Genomic DNA, 19,586 nt, shown 5'->3' on the forward strand with positions numbered 1-19,586 from the left:
GTCATCAGGTTTACGCACCTTCCCTAGGCCAGCCTGCACGCAGTAACTGGCTGATGTGCGGGCACCAAGGCTTGGCTCTCTTGCCCAATTCAGAACAACCCCAAGTGGTCGTCCCAGCTCCAGAGCTCCCCGTGGGATTAGCCGAGACCTTTGTTGTGATTGCATCCCCCTTCAGCTCCTTCTGCACAATCCTGCACCCCCCACCTGTCACAGGTGTTCCACACAGACTGCCCATGCCAACCTCAGTTTGTTTCCTGGGGAACCTGACTCTAAGACAGAACATAACTGGGTTCTACTTCTTTCTCTCCTTACCGTGGGACATTTGTTGATCTAATTACTCCTCCTAAACCTCAGTTTCCTTTTCTATAACATGGGGATGAGAACCGTTCCTTTTCAATTATGATGAGGATTAATTATGACGTCCTACAGAAAGCCTCTGGCACTTAGGCACTCGGTAAATATCAGTCACGTTCCCCACCTCACCTCACTGTGCTTCCTGGGGGACAGGCCAAGTCTTCCAGTGTAGGGGTGCCGCACAGCATAGTGGAAAGTGCATACAGCTGGACCTGGATTCCAATTCTGGCTCTGCTCTTTCCTTGCTGTGACCTTAGACTGGTCCATCTCTCGGGTCCTCAGTGTCCACCCCCAGGCAGTAGGGGGTTTGAGTGAGGGTGGTCTGGGCCCACGGTCACAGTGATTCCCTGTGAGTGCTCTTGGTCAGGTTCCTGGAACACTGGGTGTTAGCCCCTCAGCCACCCAACACCCAGGGGTGGCAGGAGCCTTCCTTTGGGGAGGTCTTAAAATAGGCAGGCCTTGGCCTGGCAGGGGAAGCAGCTGGCTGCCTCAGCTGCCTTTGTCTCTGAGCTACACTTAGGCCCATCCGGGTGCCCACAATTACCTCTCATTAATATAAGCCTCATTGCCCTCATGGAAACATGGAGGAACCAGGGGAGCTGCTGCCTCCCGGGAGCCCTCCCTGCTCCGTGGTGCCTGTCTGCAGCCATACCCCCATCTGCACAAAGTGGGGCCCCCTTGCCCTATCTCAGTTCCTCCTGGAATCAGAGTTGGCCTGTGAGCATGGGAGAGCCAATCAGGGACAAGGCCAAGACCAGAGCCCAGCATGGCTCTTCCTGAGGCAAAACTCACCTGACTGTGTCATTTCCCTAATCTAGAACCTTCTGTGGATCCTCTTCCATCCTCAGTCCATGAGGAGGGGTGGCAGTCAAGACCCTCACTGATCTAACCCTAAATACTTTATCAGACATTACTAATCCCATTTCCCTTCTCCACAGCCCCTCCCTTTAACCAGCCCAGATCCCTTACTATTTCCGACGTCTATCTTTTGTATTTGGTGCTATAAGAAAGGCTGGTTTTGTCTAAGGTTGCCTTAACAAAGATAGAGAGGTTAAATAAAAGGAGGGGACAGTCTTGTTTGATGCTGAGCCATTGTTGAGAGAAAGAGACGACTAGAATGGGGCATGGGAGGGTGAGTCGAATGAGGAAAGGCTGGAAATGATGTGGGTGGAATGGCTGAACGTTCTGGGGATGTTCAGAGCAGGCCATTGCTTCAGGCCTCTGAAGGGATGACGTGTGGAAGGGAAAGGATGGGACTCTGTGGGGCTTCCAGGGCTTTGGTGTTGCCTGGGATAGGGGTAGAGGCAGAGAGAGGCAGGCTGCATTACACTGTGACTTCGTCTCTGGGTACCCATCCCATTTTCCTTCCTCATTTCTTGCCATACCTGCTCCATCTCTTACTGGTCCCTCCTCCTCTGACCTATAAATGCTAGCAAAACTGGGTGCTCTTTGCTTCTCTCCTGCTGATCTCATTCAGACTTGTGGCTGAAACACCACCTACCTCTGACAACTCCTAAATTTACATCTTCCACTCAATCTCTCTCTCAAACACCAGACTCGTATCTCTGTGTCCTTGACATCTTGCCCTGGATGTCTGACAGGTCCAAAATCAAATGCCTGATTTCCCACCCACCCTGACCTGTTCCTCCCACAGTCTGCCCCGATTCCGCTCATGATGACGTTCTCCTCCTGCTTGCTCAGGTTAGAAACCTTGGTATCATCCTTGACTCCTTTTTCTCTCACCGGCTACATCCCATTCAACAGCACATCCTTCAAAAACAACTCTACCTTCAAGATATCTCAGAACCCCACCACTTCTCACCACGTCCACAGCCCTGCCCAGGGCCAGAACCCCCTCATCTCTCACCCAGATAACAAGACTCCCATGGCCTTTAGTCTAAAAGCTAATCTTGCTCCTCTTATTGCTTTCCTGACTTCATTTCCTGCCCCTGCTCCCCTGGGTCTCCATTCTGTTCCTTGAATTAACAGGCATTGTTAACTCCCATCTTGGAGCTTTTGCTCCTACTGGTGCATTTGTCTGAAATACTCTACCTGCCCCTCCCCTTCTGCCACATAAATGCTCCTTCACTTCATAGAGGTCTTGGCACACAGGCTACCTCTACAGAGAGACCGGCCAAAGCCGCCCCCTCACCTGCCAGCCTTCTCTGCTCTAGCACCTGGATTTATGTCCGGTGGAGCCTGGAACAGCAGGGTCAAGGGCTGTCTTTGTCACTGCTGTGTCACTAGCATCCAGCACAGGGCCCGGATGTGACGGAGACTCATAGGTTTTGCTAAATGAGGCAGTGGCAGAGGTCGGGGGGATGCCTAGAAATCATGCAGAAAACGAGGCAGCTACAGTGTGGTAAGTTTCCAGCTCAGGCTAATGATGGTGATCCTTTGTTGAGCACTTACTACACACGAGGCACTTTCCATATGTGTGATCATTTCACTCTCCCTGCAGCTCTTCCTGGTAGGGATGACGAGTCCACTGTGGTAGTCAGCCTCCAATATGCACCCTGGTGATCCCCACGTCCTGGCTCCCGGTATTCGTGTGCTTGTGAACAGCCCCCCTCCTCCATGTGAGCAGGGCAGACTGACCAATAAGATATTGTGGAGGGGCCGGCCCGGTGGCTCAGGCGGTTAGAGCTCCGTGCTCCTAACTCGGAAGGCTGCTGGTTCTATCCCCACGTGGGCCAGCGGGCTCTCAACCACAAGGTTGCCGGTTCGATTCCTCCACTCCTGCAAGGGTTGGTGGGCAGCTCCTCCTGTAACTAAGATTGAACACAGCACCTTGAGCTGAGCTGCCGCTGAGCTCTCGGATGGCTCAGTTGGTTGGAGCGCGTCCTCTCAACCACAAGGTTGCAGGTTCGACTCACACAAGGGATGGTGGGCTGCGCCCCTGCAACCAGCAACGACAACAGCAACTGAACTTCGAGCTGAGCTGCGCCCTCCACAATTAAGATTGAAAGGACAACAACTTGACTTGGAAAAAAGTCCTGGAAGTACACACTGTTCCCCAATAAAGTCCTGTTCCCCTTCCCCAATAAAATCTTAAAAATAATAATAATAAAAAAAAAGATATGTGGAAACGACCAAATGTGACTTGTGGGAGGTCAGAGAGGATATTGTTGCTTCTGCCTTCCACTCTTGGCTCACCGGCTCTGGGGGCAGTCAGCCGCCATGTGGTGAGGCCACTCAAGTAGCCCTAAGGAGAGGACCACGTGGGGAGGAGCTGAGGGCGCCTGCCGACAGCCGGCCCTAACTTGCTAGCCACGTGCGTGAGCCAGCTTGGAAGCAGCTCCTCCAGCCCCAGTGAGGACTTCAGATGGCTGAAGCTACAGCTGACCTCAACCTCCTGAGAGAGCCTGGGCCAAAAGCACCCACTGAGGTTGCTCCTGGGTTCCTGACTCTCAGAAAGTGTGTGAGATAATACATGTGTATTGTTTTAAGCTGCTTCTTAGTTTGGGTATAATTACTTTGTGCAAAAATAGGTAACTAACACACCCATGCTAGAGCACAAGAAAACAGCTCAGATGGCTAACGTCACCTGTCCTAGGCCCCACAGCCAGTAGTGGGTGGAGTCTGGGGTGAATCAACCTAAGCTCACATTCCATGGCCATGCCCACCAGGCCAGGGTTCCAGGATCCTTTTCATCTATGACAGCTCCGTTATATTGATGGATTCAAGGTCCAAAGTGTTTCCAGCCTAACTCTGTGTCCATAGCAACTATTTGAAAAGCATAACATTCAGTCAACTGGTTGTTTGGTCAACAAGATGGTAGGCAACGGCTCAAGCAGATACCCCTGGATCGGGCTGCTTGGATGTGTGGCCACCATTGTCCCCACCTCAGGCCCGCTCCTCCATTTGGAACCAACTCCTGTGTCACCCATCCTGAAAGTGAATTCTGAACACAGGGCCCAGGATGTGGGAGCTGCAGCTCCGCTGGGGTGAAGGGTACAGATTTGGGGCTGAGTGACTCAGTGGGCATAGGGCTGCTTACCAGGCCTCCCTGACACCATTAAACCTGCCTGGCCTCAGCTGAGGCTTCAGACGTCACAACCCTCCTGCCTTCCCGCTGCCCACACCCAGGCTCAGCATCCATCTTTGTGTTACAGACACGAAAAAGAGGAAAACACAGACCTCAGAACACGGGGGCTACGGAGGGATCCTTTAAAAAAGCCGAACAGAATCTCTTCACCCAGTTCCCTTAAATCCCTTCAAGGTCTTCCCTTAACCTCAGGCAAAATGCCAGCCTCTTGATTCGTTGTTTCTCCATCATCCTCCCTCCCACAGCTCTTTCCTGCCACAAGGCCTTTCACATGCTGTTCCCTCTGCCTGAACGTTCTTCCTTTCAACGCTTCACACATCCAGCTGTTTCTGTGGATTCTAGTCTCTCCTTAAACGTTACCTCCTCAGAGGCCTTCCCTCAGCCCTGTGTCTAAGATGCTTCCTCCGTCCCACCCTGCTCTCTCTTGACCCCCTTTTTTATTTCCTTTAAAGCACTTATCAGGTTCTCTAGTCGCCTGCTTGGTTTCTTGTGTACTTGATCAGTATCTGTCTCTCCATACTCTGTAGGCTCTGAGAGTGGGGGGTGGATCACATCTGTTTCATTTTCCACTGTGTCCCCAATACTAAGCACAGAGTGATCACATAGTAGGCGCACAATAAGCAGTTGTTAAATGAATGAGGTAGTCAGACAAACAGAGCCTCAGGAGGAGAGGAACTGGGGAGGGCTGGAGCGGCCCGACAAGGAGAAAAGGAGTTGGTTGTTGGGCTGTCCCAGTCCCCTTTTTGTTTCTTCTCCACGTTGGGTCCCAGATGGGCTCGGCTGGTGTTTCTGTTCCCCAGAACCTTCCCGAAAAGTACTATCCCTAGCCTCTTTCCTTGCTTAATACACTTGAAGCTCAGAAGAGATGGTCCCTCCTCCAGGGAGTTTTCCCTGACCTTGCAGGTAGGGGTAAGGCCTCCTGTGGTTCTCCGTGATGGGAGCTACCAACCTAAGGAATCACAGACAGCCCTGAGTGTCCCTCTGTCCCAGGAGCAAGGACCCTGCACAGAGCTGGCTCTCATAAATGTTCCTGCAGGAAAAGGGTGACATACATCTTGGTTTGCCCGGGCTCTACCTATTGTCCTAGGGTCCCTGATGGCTAGTGCCTGTTTCATCCTGAAACGTGTCATGGTTTAGATGATTAATTAGATGTTCACCCCATGCTAGAAGGAACATGGGGACACAGGGCAGAGAAAGAGGGGTCTATGGCTGAGACGGAGTAAATGAGGTCTGATTTGAGCTTCTTCCCCAGATTTCTAAGCCAGGTCTCCCTCAGTCCTCATCTAGGATGAGCCTGAGTTTGGGGCTCAGAGGGTGAGGATCATGACTGTCCCCTACCCCTCCACCACCAGGCCTCATCTCGGGGCCACAGGGACAGTGGATGACACAGCCCTGCCCTTGCAGGCAGTGCAGAATAGAGGCTGAGCATGTGGGCTCTGGAAGCAGCTTCCTCAAGTCTGAATCCTGGTGCTGTGTGACCTTGAGCCAGTTACTGAACTTCTCTGAATCCAGTGTTCTCAAGGGGTTGGTGGGAGATAGAAACTCATTAACACAGATGGTTTGGCCCAGCACTTGGCACACAGTGAACAAACACTCTGTGTCTGAAGTTGCTATCGTCACCAACGAGACCTAACCACAGGCAGGCAGTCCCTGTTTAGCCCCTTAGAAGTTCCGAGGAGGGAATGGGGTCTGGCCTGGATCACACAGCATGTTGCTGACAGCTGGGATTTGAACCCAGGCCTCTGGACTCCTAGGCCAGTACTCTCTGGAGGTCTTAAACCAACAAGGGCTTGGTGTGTGCTGGGCGGTGGGCACTTTCTGCGTGGTCCCTGCCCCTCCCCATTTCCCCAGAACCCAACTGCCTAGACCTGCTCTAGACATTTAATTAAACTTAAATAGAATTAATTGAAAATTACTATTCAGTTTCTCAGTTGCACTAGTTGCACTAGCTGTATTTCCAGCGCTCAAAGGCCACATTTGGCTGGTGGCTACCACATCCACAGTGCAATACAGACCATTTCCAGCAGCACAGACAGCTCTACGGGACAGAGCTGGCCTAGGACGTGATCACTGCATGTGGCTGTTGTCCATCATGCTCACATGGGACTGGAGGGGGATCGTGATGGGTTCTCCACCCTCTTCAATTTCCATACAAGCCTCTCTAACGCCTACGAATCACTGAATATTGTTCAGCACTGAAGCTGTCGTATGTCCAACCCTCTCCTGCTACGCTTTGCTGACTGGGTTCAGGCAGGGGCTGGGACTCGCCCAAGGTCACACAGCGGGCAGAAGCTGCAAGGGGCTCAGGTCTCCTGACTCTGCAGTTGCCGTTCCCCTGCAGCCCTTGCTGCCCAGACTGGACAGTCAGCAGGCAGCAGGCTCGGTGAAGGTCAACAGAAATCATTTGTTTGCTGATGAACAAAAGCCAAAAAAAACTGCCCTGGGGTGACGGCAGGGGGACAGCTGGCCACAGCTGCAGAGTGGGCTCCCATCAGTCCCTGGAACAGCTCCCTGGTCACCATTGGGATGACAACAGGGCTGGGAAGTTGGCAGAGGCAGGGCTCATCTCCCTGTCCCCTTCCAGCAGGGACTGGAGGGACCTCAGTAACCCACTGGGTACCATTTCTAAGCAATACTTGTGCTCATGGGGGTCGGGACCCTCAGCCTGGCTGACACACTGTGTGTCTTCAGGCAAGCCACCTCTCCCCCTCAGTTTCCCCATGTGCAAAATGGAGATGATTATCCCAACTGTGTGGGGCCCTTGTGAAGGGCCAACGGGACTAGTTGGAAGGAAGAGTGTTTGTCAACCAGGCAGCACTAAGGGAGGAAGAGAACAGGTATTGGAACCTGTCCAACTTGGGTTTGAATCCAGCTTCACCTCTTCCCAGTGTTGTGACTTTGGGCAGGACAGCGGGCCTCTCCAAGTCCAGGTTTCTTCACCTGGGAAGCGTGGATAAGGCACTTCACTCACTACACAGTGAAATATTATGCAGCCAGAGAAAAAAGTAAAGTTCACTAGGTGAAAGCCAGACACAAAAGCCCACATACTGTATGATTCCATTTACATGAAATGTCCAGAATAGGCAAATTAATAGAGACAGAAAGCAGATCTGTGGCTGCCAGGGGCTGGCAGGAGAGGGGGGAGAGGAGTGATTGTTCAATGGGTACAAGAGTTCTGCTAGGGGTGATGAAAGAGTTCCAGAAGGAGAGAGAAGTGATGGCTCCACAACTTTACAAATGCACTTAATGCCACTGAATTGTACACTTTTAAGGGTTAAGATGGTGAATTTTATGTGTATTCTACCACAATTTAAAAAAGTAACAGTTTTCACGTACAGAGCGCCTAGTCAAGTCTCTGGTAGGTGCTCAATAACGGACAGCGACGGTTGGTACGGAACCCCCCAAAACCCTTCAAGACCAGTCCAGGCTTACTTATCAAGTGCTTCCTACTTACACATAAACTCTATGTGGAATGTCTCACTGAATCCTCACATCGGCACTGTGAAGTGCATCCTGCCATTAGTCCCATTTCACAGAGGGAGAACTGAGGCGCCATGCCTCTAGCCAACTCCCTGAGCTACTCTCAGCTTTCATATAACAATGTTCCGTAGACCACCACCTCAGGAGGGCCCCGAGCTTGGCCTATGTCAGGGGACACAACCCCTAACTGCCTGCTCACCACGACCTTCCTGAGAGAGGACTATTACAGGAAGGTCATTCAGGGGACACACTGCCCCGCTCTCTGGTCTCAGAGCTCTGACTATGGGGCAGACAGGCCTCGGAGATCACCTGCCTCGGCCTGCTTCATTCTGACCTCCGCAGAGGGACCATCCTGGAAGGGTCTGTCGGCAAACGACAGAACAAAATGGTCAAGATGCATCAATTGCCGGCACATTTAATTCAATTCCTCCAACATTAATGGGAACTGCTCTGTGACTCAGACGGTTCCAGCCCTTAAAGAGCATGTGGCCAAGTGCGGGAGGCAGAAATACACATGCCAATTAGACAACACATAAAAATAAATTCCGGGAAGCGTCAAAGCCAGGGTGTGCAGTCCAGTGAAAGGAGGGATTAATACTCTCTGGGGTACCAGGAAGGCTCCCTGGAGGAAGTGGTATTTCAGCCAGCTCTCTGAGGACAAGTAAGATTTCAACAGGTAAAGGTATAGGGAAGAGCATTTCATAAAAGGGAAAGGCATAGACAAATCATGGTCAGAGGCGAGAGATGGAGGCAGTATTGGAAACAAGTTGTCCCTATGAGGGAGTGGGCTTTGAGGGGGTGGGGGAGAAGAATCATGGAGGTCCTTGGGGCCCCTCTAAATTGAAACTGTGGGTCATCCACCACAAAACGAGAGCAGGGCCCCAAAGACCACTGCGACCAGCAGTTCTGCTTCTGGGAATTTTCCAGCAGCCTTGCTTACACACATTAGCAAGGGGGGTGCCCAGAGTTCTAGGAACATTGTTCGTACTAGCGTTGCTTGGACAACCCAAATATCCATTAGGAAAATGGATAAGCAAACTGTGATCCAGCACACTATGGAGTACTATGCAGCTGTGAAAAAGATTAAGGAGGCTCTAAGTCCTGCCATGAAAAGCTCTACAACATACACTCTTAGGTGAAAATAACAAGGGGCACAACAGGATTATGGGATCTGCCTTAGTTTGGGTTCTCTCAGAAGCAGACCCCTAGCCAAAGATTTGAGTCTACTTGGGGGGTGATTCCAGGAAGCACAGTGAGGAAACAAGGAAAGGCAATAGAAGACACACTCATGAGCTGTGGGCAACTGAGCTCAGTCCTGCTGGGGATTGGGCCCCACACTGGCTGACGGCTGCCCTGGGGGGCGGGCACTAACTCCCCAGCACTTCTATCTGCTCATGCAGGCTGAGACTAAGTCCTCAGCTAGAGAATTGCAGGTGTTTCCAGAAGGAAGCAGTGGGCATGAACCAGACAGTGAGGTGATACTAGAGGGCAGGGCACCCCTGACATGTGCTCCAGGATGGTACCAATCGTCTAAAGAGGGGTGGGGGGAGGCAAAAGCATATTACTCATATTTGCTTATCTGTGGAAGGCTCTCTGAAAAACTAGGAACAGGGTGGATGGAAGAAAGGGTAGGAGGGGGACTTTTACCGTATTTTTTATATTTTAAAAAAAAGCCTTTTATTTTGGAATAATTTTAGATTATTCCAGGTTGCAAAGACAGTATAGAGTTCCCGTATAACCTTCACCCAGTTTCCTCTAATGTTGTTAACATTTTACATAACCATGGGATATGTGTCAAAACTAAGAACTTAAAAGAAGTGGAGTACAGCATTAGGAATAGAGACAGTGGAAATGTAATGGCTCTGTGCGATGTCAGAGGGATAGTGGATGGGGGAGGGGGTTCACACAGTGTGAGGGATATAAACGATAAATGTCTAAGTATTACTTTGTCTTGTGCACCTGAATCTAATTTAAAAAAAGAAAACAGGAGGGGGCAGGCCCGGTGGCTCAGGTGGTTAGAGCTCCGTGCTCCTAACTCCGAATGCTGCCAATTTGATTCCCACATAGGCCAGTGGGCTCTCAACCACAAGGTTGCTAGTTTAATTCCCCACAAGGGATGGTGGGCTGCACCCCCTGCAACTAGCAACTGGCAACTGGACCTGGAGCTGAGCTGCACCCTCCACAACTAAGACTGAAAGGACAACAACTTGAAGCTAAACAGCACCCTCCACAACTAAGATTGAAAGGACAACAACTTGACTTGGAAAAACATCCTGGAAATACACACTATTCCCCAGTAAAGTCCCGTTCCCCTTCCCCAATAAAAATCTTTAAAAAAAAACAAAAAAAAACAGGAGGAGAAAAAAAATTTATGTAGGCAGTTATTATCTTAGGGCTCAGTGCTTATATCTATCCACTGTATTCTGACTTCTATTAGATTCTGTAATGCTGACATCAGTTGTTCATTTAACTTTTGTTCTTTTAAAGACAATCTGTGTCTTTCTCCATCTGTTTTAAACATTTTTTTCTTTATATTTGCTTTTCAAAGTGCCTAATTATCTTTCTCATAATGCTTGACGCATGGAGCTTCCAGCGCTTCTTATATATATATATATGTCTTGAAGTCTTTTGTCTATGATAGGAAATTCTCAGTCACTATTAAAGTATTGCCTGTGACCCATTTCTTTCACTCCACTTTTACTAGGACTTTATACCCTTCTTCTTTTCTTTCCATCTATTTGTTCCTTTGTTTTTTATTCGGGGTAGTTTCTTTTCTCTTCTTTCTTCTGTGTCTAACCTGTTGTTAAACAGTATTCATTTGGTTCTTAATTTGGTGGTGGTATTTATTTCCTACAATTTTTTTTAAATCAAATAAGTCACTATTTTTTTTTTATCAATTCTTACTTTTTGACAATATTTCAACCTGTGTTTTACATGCTTGATTATAGAAAACAAGTTATTACATAGTCTATGTCTGGCATTTCCAATATTTGGGACTTTTTCAGTTTTCTGTTGTTTTTGCAGTTTTATGATTATGGTGTTGTATTTTATAAAGTTCCTTGATGTAAAAAAAAAACACAACTAAGAACTTAACATTCATACGTTACTATGGCTTAAACTCCAGACTGTATTTGGAGAGCACCAATTCCATTAATGTCCTTTCTTCTGTTTTAGGATCCCATCCAGGATACCACGTCCTTTAAAATTTTGATTCATGCAAATATATATTTTCTATTCCAAAACGTTATTAAAATATAATAAATGCAGGCTCCCAGGAGTTATCAAAGGCTTCTGGGCAGGCATGACCCGCCCTGGGGTAAGGGGACAGCTTCTCAGCACAGGATGTCCACAGAAAGGTGAACCTGGGCTATGCAAGCAGCACACCGGGGCTGGGGTCCCCAGCACTGATCCCTCTTCCCCAAAAGACAACAGAAAGATGAAATCTGCAGCAAATGCCGACGGAGCCCCGCCCATATCCCCTGGGCACTCACCTCTACCTGCCAAAGGCTGCCTCCTGGCAACACTTGTGACTCTGTTTATAGGAGCAAGCTCAGCCCGTGCACAGAGCAAGCAGGAAATATCAGGGAGCTGATGCCCCAAGAAGTAGCCCTCATCCCATGATGGATGGGGCACTGGTGGATAAAATCCCCACTTCCTCACCCCGGGAGTGCCAGTAACTCTGAGTTGTGTGTTCTACTCTATCTCTTGGGGTCTCCAATCATCCAGGAGGGTTCCTGCCTGGATAACAACCCTTTATCAACTCTCTCTCTTTTTAAAAAAATATTTATTTATTTTTTTTCAGTTACAGTTGACATTCAATATTAATTTATATTAGTTTCTGATGTACAGCATAGTGGTTAGTTACAAAATAGTGATGGGGATGTCAAGTAATATAGTCAATAATGTTGCAACAACTGTATATAATGCCAGGTGGGTACTAGACTAATCAGGAGGAATCACTGCATAAATTATATAAATGTCTGACCAACTCCCTTTTCTTCCCTTCCTCACATCTGTACCAGGCTTTCCTAGGATCACCCCCCAAAAAATCCCCCTACAATCCTTATCTCTGGGTCTCTAGGAAAACCCGAGCCGAGATAAAACCCAAGTCCTTTGGCCCGATTCCTATGCTATCGCCTATCGGTGCTCAGATCCCTGTCTCCCCCTACTCAGCAGCCTCCCACCCGGAAGCCACACACACAGAGGGCCCTTCAGGGCTCCGAGAACATAGCAGTTTCTGAAGTCCATGACTTCGCACGTGCCGTTCCCTCTGCCTGGAATGTCCTCCCTCTCCTTGACTGCCAGGGGCCCAGCCCGAATGCCATCTCCTCCGGGAGTATTTCTCTGACCCTCAGGAGTCACCCCTCCGGCCAATCTGGATTCCTTTCTCCCGTACTCTGTGAGCTCCTTGAGGGCAAAGATACTGAGTCTGATATACTTTCTAGAGCCTGGTAGATAGCAGGTGCTTCATAAAAGTCTGGTGAATTAATGGATGAATGAAACAAAGTGGGAAGAAGTGACAACCACTTAGGACCTCATTTTACAGGCAACACCACTTCCTGAGGGACTCCTTTAGGACATGGTATCATTGGACCTCCCCACAGCTCTAAGACTGAGGTATCCTTACTTTTGATTGAAAGATGAGGAAACTGAGGCTCAGAGTTGAGAGGACTTGTCTGATAAGTAGCAGATCTGGGATTCGAACCCTGGTCTGTTGAACTGTTGTAGGCTTTCCACTGTCCCCCACACCCCACTCTGGCAAGCTGGAGCACAGAGCCTGCTAACTGGTCCTGGCTGGGCCCCTAGCCCACAGTGTGAGCTCAGGCTAGCCCCTGCTGGCTTTTGGGTCTCAGTTTCCCCATTTGCACAATGTGGACTGGTTGGAAAAGGAAGTCTTAAGGTCTCTTCCATCTCACACAGTCTGGGATTCTAGGGGCTGCCAGCCAACTGCCCTAGGTGAAGGGGACTCAGCCGTGTCCCCTCCTCTCTCAGCCATGGGAAGGGGAAGGCATCAGGCACAGTACTCAGTAATGACAAAACTGTGTTCAAGGTCAAGAACCATCAGTGGTATCCCAACGTCCTGCTGTGAGCTACACTGCCCCCTGCAGGTCACCCCTTCCCAGCCCTGACCAAGCCAAGCAGGGTGTCTGCGCCTTGGAGTGGAGGTGACTCATCCAATGTGACTTCAAGGGTGAACGTTTCACCTCCACCCAACCCCTCGCCAAGGTGAGGGCCTGAATGGGTGGAACAAGGTTCCCGCTCCCCACAGCGACCTCCATGGTCAGGCCCATGTCCCCAGCCTCCCTGTGGACACCAATAATTTACCCTGATCGTTGTCTCAGAACCTTTGAGGAAGCATCCCTGGGCCCCATGGGCTGTTCCTACCTTGGATCCTCCTCTCCACGACACACTTTCTTGATCCCCTTCCATGGAGGCCCTGACTTAGTGTCCTTTGGGGCTTGGACGTCCCAATATGGGTGTGCCAACTTTGGGGTGCCCTCATTCCATCTTCTCCTCTCTCCCACATTTAATAGGTCAGTAGGCTGTTCTAAGGTGGCGGCATCCAACACCCTAATCAAATCCTCCCCACGTCCTCTGCACGACCCTCATCAGCTCTGGTCCCACCAGTCCCCAGCCCCCTGCAGCCTCCCTGTTTCATCCACCATCAGTAGTAAAACACATGTCCAGGACGTGTTAAAAAAACACAGCAGGTCTCCCTCCCGCCTAGGCCCCCGCCCTGGAATTTGTTGGGTGGTCTTTCAGAAATGGCCCATGCCTCCCTCACATATATGTACAGTACTTTACAACAACTAACATTTATACAGCCTCGCTATGGATCAGATTCTGTTCCAAGCACTTTAAGCACGAATATTAACTCATTTGAACAGCCCCATTGGGTAGTTACCTACTATGAGCACCCCCATTTTACAGATGAGGGATAATTTGCCCAAGGTCACAGAGGCTGCTGGTAGGAGAGCTGGGATTTGAACCCAGGCTGACTGACTCCAGAGTCCCTGCTCTTAACCATTCTACACGTCTCCTGACTCCACTCATGTCTTCTTTTACTGAAGACCCCTCCCTGGCTGCTCTGCTCCTCTCGGCATTCAAGGCCCTTTGCAATCCTGCCCCTGTCCACTTTACAATAGGAGCAGGGCAGGCCAGAGGAGCATGCATGGCAGCATCTCCACCCAGCGCTGTCCACTCTTCCCAGGACCCACTCCCTTCAGCCATTGTGTGTGCTGTTCCCTCTGCCTTGCATGCCTTTCTCCTCCCCTGGGTCTGGAGCAAGGCCTGACTCACGCACCTCCTTCTCTAGAGGTGCTCCCTGACCTGCTTACCAGCTGCCCCTCTTGCGTGCAGCCCAGACACCTGTCTTTCCCTCTAGGCGCTCCTGTACCTTTCAGAGGCTGCTAGAGCATCTTGCACACTGCGCTGGAATGAGTTATCAGGGTCCCTATTGACTGGGGACTCCCCACAAGCTGGGATGGCAGCTTACTCATTTTTGTATCTCATTCATTCATTCATCCAAAAAATATTTGTAAACACCTCCTATGAGGTAGCCTAGTGCTAACCAGAGTTGTCTTGTGGGGGAGACCAACATCACACACACAAGCCATCCATGGAATTGCTCGTGTGGTCTTCCAGACACGGCCCATGCCTCCCTCGCACGTGTATACAGTACTTAAAACAACTAATACTTACCCAGCTTCATTACGTGTCAGACTCTGTTCCAAGCACTTCAAGCACAGACAGTAACTCATTTCAACAGCCCAATCCCCTCTGCTCCCCTCACTCCACTCCGCCCCCTCACACACTGTCTCTCCAGAGAAGCCTTCCGAAAAAGCTCTCTGGAAGGGAAAATGGATGAAAGAGGATCCAATCTGTGTGGGTTTTTCTGGAGCGAGGGGATACGAAGGTTGCAGACCACCTGCCCGTGATGCCTCTTTGCCACATCAGAAGTGGCCTGGTGCTTGGACATGGCACCCTCAGGGGGGAATATCCTGCACCGACCTCAGTGCCCCTTGGGGGCCTTGGGGTGACCATGGGCCTCCGATGTCCCCTCTGGCATGCCCTCCTCCTCAGTTCTATCACTTGGGGCTCTGCAGCTGAGCTGACATACTGACCGTGTTCACCCTACCACAGATCTGCAGGAACTCTTACAAATCACCAAGTCCGCTGCCCACTGTACAGATGGAGAAACTGAGGCCTGCAGGGGACACCTGATGCTGGAGAGTATAGTCACCTACTGTTGAGGATTCATATCCAATCTGGGATAGGCGGCCTCCAAGATGGCCCCCAGTGAGCCTCATCTTCCTGTACTGATACCCTTGGACAGTCAGTCCCCTCCCATACTGACTAGGGTTGACCTGTCAGTAGGAAATCGTGGAAATGACGGTATGTGACTTTCAGAACAAGGTTATAAAAAACACTGCAGTTTCCATCTTGCCCTCTTGGATCTCTTGCTCTGGGGGGAGCCAGCCACCATGCCGTAAAAGCACTCACCCTATGGCATGGTCCCCGTGACAAGGACGTGAGGCCTACCAACAGCCCTGTAAGTGAGCTTAGCTTGGAAGCAAATTCTCCCGCCCCAGTCACGTGTTTAGATGACTGCAACCTCATAAGAGACCCCTGATCCAGAACCACCCAGCTCAGCTGCTCCCAAAACCTGACCCACAGAAACCATGTGGTAATAAACATTTATTGCTGTTTTAGGCTGTGCATTTGGGGGTACTTCATTATGTAGCAATAGATAACCAATACACATCTCCTCTGGAAACATGTTAATTTTGGCTTGCATACTTCCAGGGATGAGCAGCTCCACTAGCTCACAAAGCCATCTTCTCCACCACTGGGCAGCTCAGACATTCTGTCTCTCTGGGGTTTCTTCCTTGGTCCCAGTTTTGCCTGCTGGGATTACAGAAGATCCTAGCTCCCTCTGTCCTGGACTGGCCACGCAGGGATTGCATCTCCTTTGGCCTCTTCCCCTGCCAGCTGCACAACCAGCCCTCTTTCTGCCTTCCTTTCTCAGAGGATGAGACGCCAGCTTCCCACCCACTCTCTGCTCTCTCTCCAAGCCACAGTCCAGATGGTCACAGACCTGAATGGCCAAAAGGAAGCAATACCAGCTACGGAACCCGGCAGAGCCAGGTCTGAATCCCAGTTCCTCCATCTGTGTGACCTTGAATAAGTTGCTTCCCCTATCTGAGCCACTGTAAAAGGTAAGTCATAATAGAGGGTCACTGAGAGAAGTGAATGAGCTAATGTAATGGAGATGACAGCATAATAACAGCAACAATTTCATTCATTCGGCACGTATGATGCGCCAGACACTTGACACACATTAGCCCACTTCACAGTCCCGCAGTATAAGAAAGACTATGCCTCATTTTACAGAGGAGAAAAGTGAGCCCGGAGAGGTGAAGTGACTCGTCCAGCTGGCAAGTGGTGGAGCTGAGATTTGAAGCCCAAATAACTCTGCCCATGTCGAGAGATATCCTAGGTAAGGGGCGGTTCTTTTCTGCCAGCCTGTTTTTATCAACAGGGCTCCCGCAGGGAACCTGGACCCAAATGCACTGACTCGGTGCCCCTCCCACAGGGGTGACGCATGTCTTCCTGGCCCTGCTCAATTGCAGTGGTGAACAGTTTCACAATTCATCTGCTGAGCAGAGATGCGGCATGAACCCGGTCTCCTCCTTGGCCCCTGCTGCTCTTTCTAGCTTCCTCGTACACCTCTCTCCCCCTCAGTCACTCCCCTCCAGCCACACTGGTGTTCCTGACCCTCCAATTCACCTAGCACTTCCCCACCACAGAGCCTGTGCACCTGCTGAGCCCTCTGTCTGGAAACTTCCCCCAATTCAGATCCTGGCACAAGCCTCCAGGAGGCCTTCCCTGACCCTTCAATAGCAGGTGCTCCCTATCTTTGTTCCAATACAGCAACCTGACTGCGTCCTTTGCAAACCTCTTCTCTGTCAAAAATGGTCTTTGTTTACACATTTATTTCTGTCCCTCCCTCTGCGAGGGTGGCAACTGGCCTGCCATGTACACCAACCACTATGCTGGCCGCAGCAGCTTGTCAGATGAATGAACATGAGCTTCCGGTGTGCCCAGCACCATGGGGGGAGGAGAGAAGCAGGACGGGGGCGGGGGGGGGGGGGTTGTTGCAAACCCATTTGCAAGTGCAGCCATGCAATTCCCAGAAAGGAAGAGATATCTGCCCGAGGTCACAGGAGGCGTAAAGCAACACAAATTCAAGAGTCGGTGTTTCCACTCAGAACCCCTCCTCGGCCAGGACTGTCTGGACCCGCCAGGGAACGGCTGGATGCTGCTTGATATTCTGCCTGGAACTGCTTGGAATGGAATAAAATATTTATCTGTGGCTGGAGGTTTGCAGAGGACATTTGAGATGGATTGCGTTTTCATGCGCCTATGAAATCTAATTGGATTCATTGTAGGATATTTGGTTTCTCGGAACAGACACATCATTTTCCCAGGGAGCGGAAGCCTCTGCCACCCAGGATTAAGCAGGAGCTGGTACGGCCTCAAACTGCCCCATTAGCTGAGCCTAGTTTGGGTCTCTGGTTGCTCTGGGGGCAAGTAGCAGGAGGGGACCTGTCTCTTGTCTCTGTGGGGTGGCCTGATTTCCTCTGAGGTTCCCAGCCAGAGATGGCCAGCTCCTCTGGCAAAGGGAGGAATTCCTCAAGAAAGAACTACAGGCACATTGCCGCCCCAACCCCCAACCAGTGCCCTGTGACACACGCCTGCCTGGCCTCCAAATCATCTCTCAATGCTGTACTGTGTTCTTCATCCCCAATGCCACAGCCAACACCACCTCCCGCCCCCATTCTACTGCCCCAGGTACTTCACTGGTCTCCTGCCGCCATGTTCTCCGCCCCCCTCACTGCCCCAACTACAAAGGGAGACAAAGGTTCCTAAAATATAAGCTTCAAGTTCTGCCTCCCATATGAGTGGAGGCAAACCCCTCCCTGGACCTCAGTGTCCTCACCTGAAAGGACTGGGGTACAGCGATAGTTCTCAAGCCCATCCAAACCCATCCAAAGCCAAATCCTGTTTATATATCAAATATTTGGTAATGTCCCCTTTTATTATTCTGAAATGAAATTCAGATACTATTACCTACATACACATATAATTTAAAAAAATACAATGCCCTAACTGAAACATAAAGGAGCAGTGAAAAGAAACCAATTTATAATATAGTGTGTTGTAAAGCCTAAGTGCTGGGACCCAACTCCATCAGAAGGCATAATAAAGGAATCTGATGCTGGCACCTACACAGAGAATCAGTGACAGTGACGAATGCAGACAAAAATGTGCTGTTGAATCAGCTACTCAAATACCACCAATACCACCAGCTGGAGGGGGTGTGATTTTTCTAATAAGGCCACCGACTCTTGGTAAAAATCTGACCAGGCAAAGCATATTTTTCCTTGGTATACAGGATCGTTACCTTCCTGGGTAGATTAAGACTGCACAGAAATACTTCATATTTCATGTATATGAAATACAGAGAGGGGACAGTCTCAGGGAATTAGAAACAGATTGATTTGTTTTTGCCTGCTGGAATGGCTGGCAGAACATTGGCAAGTCATGTGAGATGCAGGTGGGATAATTCTTCATTGTGAGGGGCTGGCCAGAGCATTCCCAGTTCTCTGCCCTCTCAATGTTAGTAGTGCCTGCCCAATTACTGTGTGGTAGCAAAATGTAATTGGGGGACAGTGCTGTCCCCTTGAGAGCCTCTGGACGAAAGCCCGAATGGCAGACATACAACTTCCGACCACTGCTGTTTCCTGTACGTGTGCAGACATGGCTAATCAAAACCTCACTTTCTCACTGAATGGATAAGGCCCAGAATCCTCAAATCAGCACTCTACACAATCTACTGGAATTGGTTCATGAGATGAAACTTGGCTCAGTATCGAAACCCATTCAATCCTCACCAACATTTACTGAATTTGACAGAGCCGAATGAAGGATCTGCGAAGTTCTTTTCAGCTTCAGGCTCAGGATTCCCTGCCCCTCCACATCTCAAAGCCCACCCATGGCTCTCCACCGCTGATAGAAGGCAGCCCTGCTCCCTTGGCATGACGTTTTGAGCTCTCTCTGACTTGGCTCAACAATGACACACATGTGCAGAGCACTTCAGAGTCTGCAAAGCACTGTGAGGCAGGCAGGGCAGGGGAATCAGGCCCACTTTATAGGTGAGGAAACCAAGGCTCTTTGAATAGAAGTGACTTGCTCCAGGTCACAGAGCTGGGAAGCAGTCATCCGTGGAACCCGGTTCTCTTGAGTGTAAAACCTTCATTTTGTCAAGCTTGTGCTTTTCAGCCCCATTCTATCTCAAGTAATCCAAGCCCAGTCACAGTGGGCCACATGTCATTCCCCAGCAAGCCCCATCATACCTAGGAAACAGCAGTGTAATGCCTAAGAGCATGAGAGCTAGAGTCAGACTGTATCCAGCTGGCTTCGAATCTTGGCTCCACTGCTTAGAGCTGTGTCACCTGGGACAAGTTATTTCTCAGGCTTCCATTTCTCATCTGTAAAATGGAGATGATAATGGCATCAGAGTTGCTGAAGAGATTAAATGAGTCCATGCATGTAGAACATTTAGCACAGTGCCAGGCAAGAAGTAAGAACTCAATAGATGTTAGCTGGAATTTATATGATTACCCTCATAGTTCCTGCC

At 50.0% G+C, this 19,586-nt stretch overlaps 1 protein-coding gene across 4 annotated transcripts in view; it reads right to left on the reverse strand.

Annotated features, from left to right (window-relative positions):
* DLGAP4 (DLG associated protein 4) overlaps positions 1-19,586 on the reverse strand; it is a 190,548-nt gene that overhangs the window by 87,534 nt on the left and 83,428 nt on the right. Inside the window, exon 3 of one of the 4 annotated variants that reach the window (XM_081033718.1) lies at positions 19,303-19,437. The exons of the other annotated variants lie outside the window; for them this stretch is intronic. The gene's annotated coding sequence lies outside the window, so the exon portion shown is untranslated. The remainder of the gene's footprint in view (positions 1-19,302; positions 19,438-19,586) is intronic. 4 annotated transcript variants of the gene reach the window in all.

Source organism: Rhinolophus hipposideros (genome assembly GCF_964194185.1).
Source record: "Rhinolophus hipposideros genome assembly, chromosome: 22".
Lineage (NCBI taxonomy): Eukaryota > Metazoa > Chordata > Mammalia > Chiroptera > Rhinolophidae > Rhinolophus > Rhinolophus hipposideros.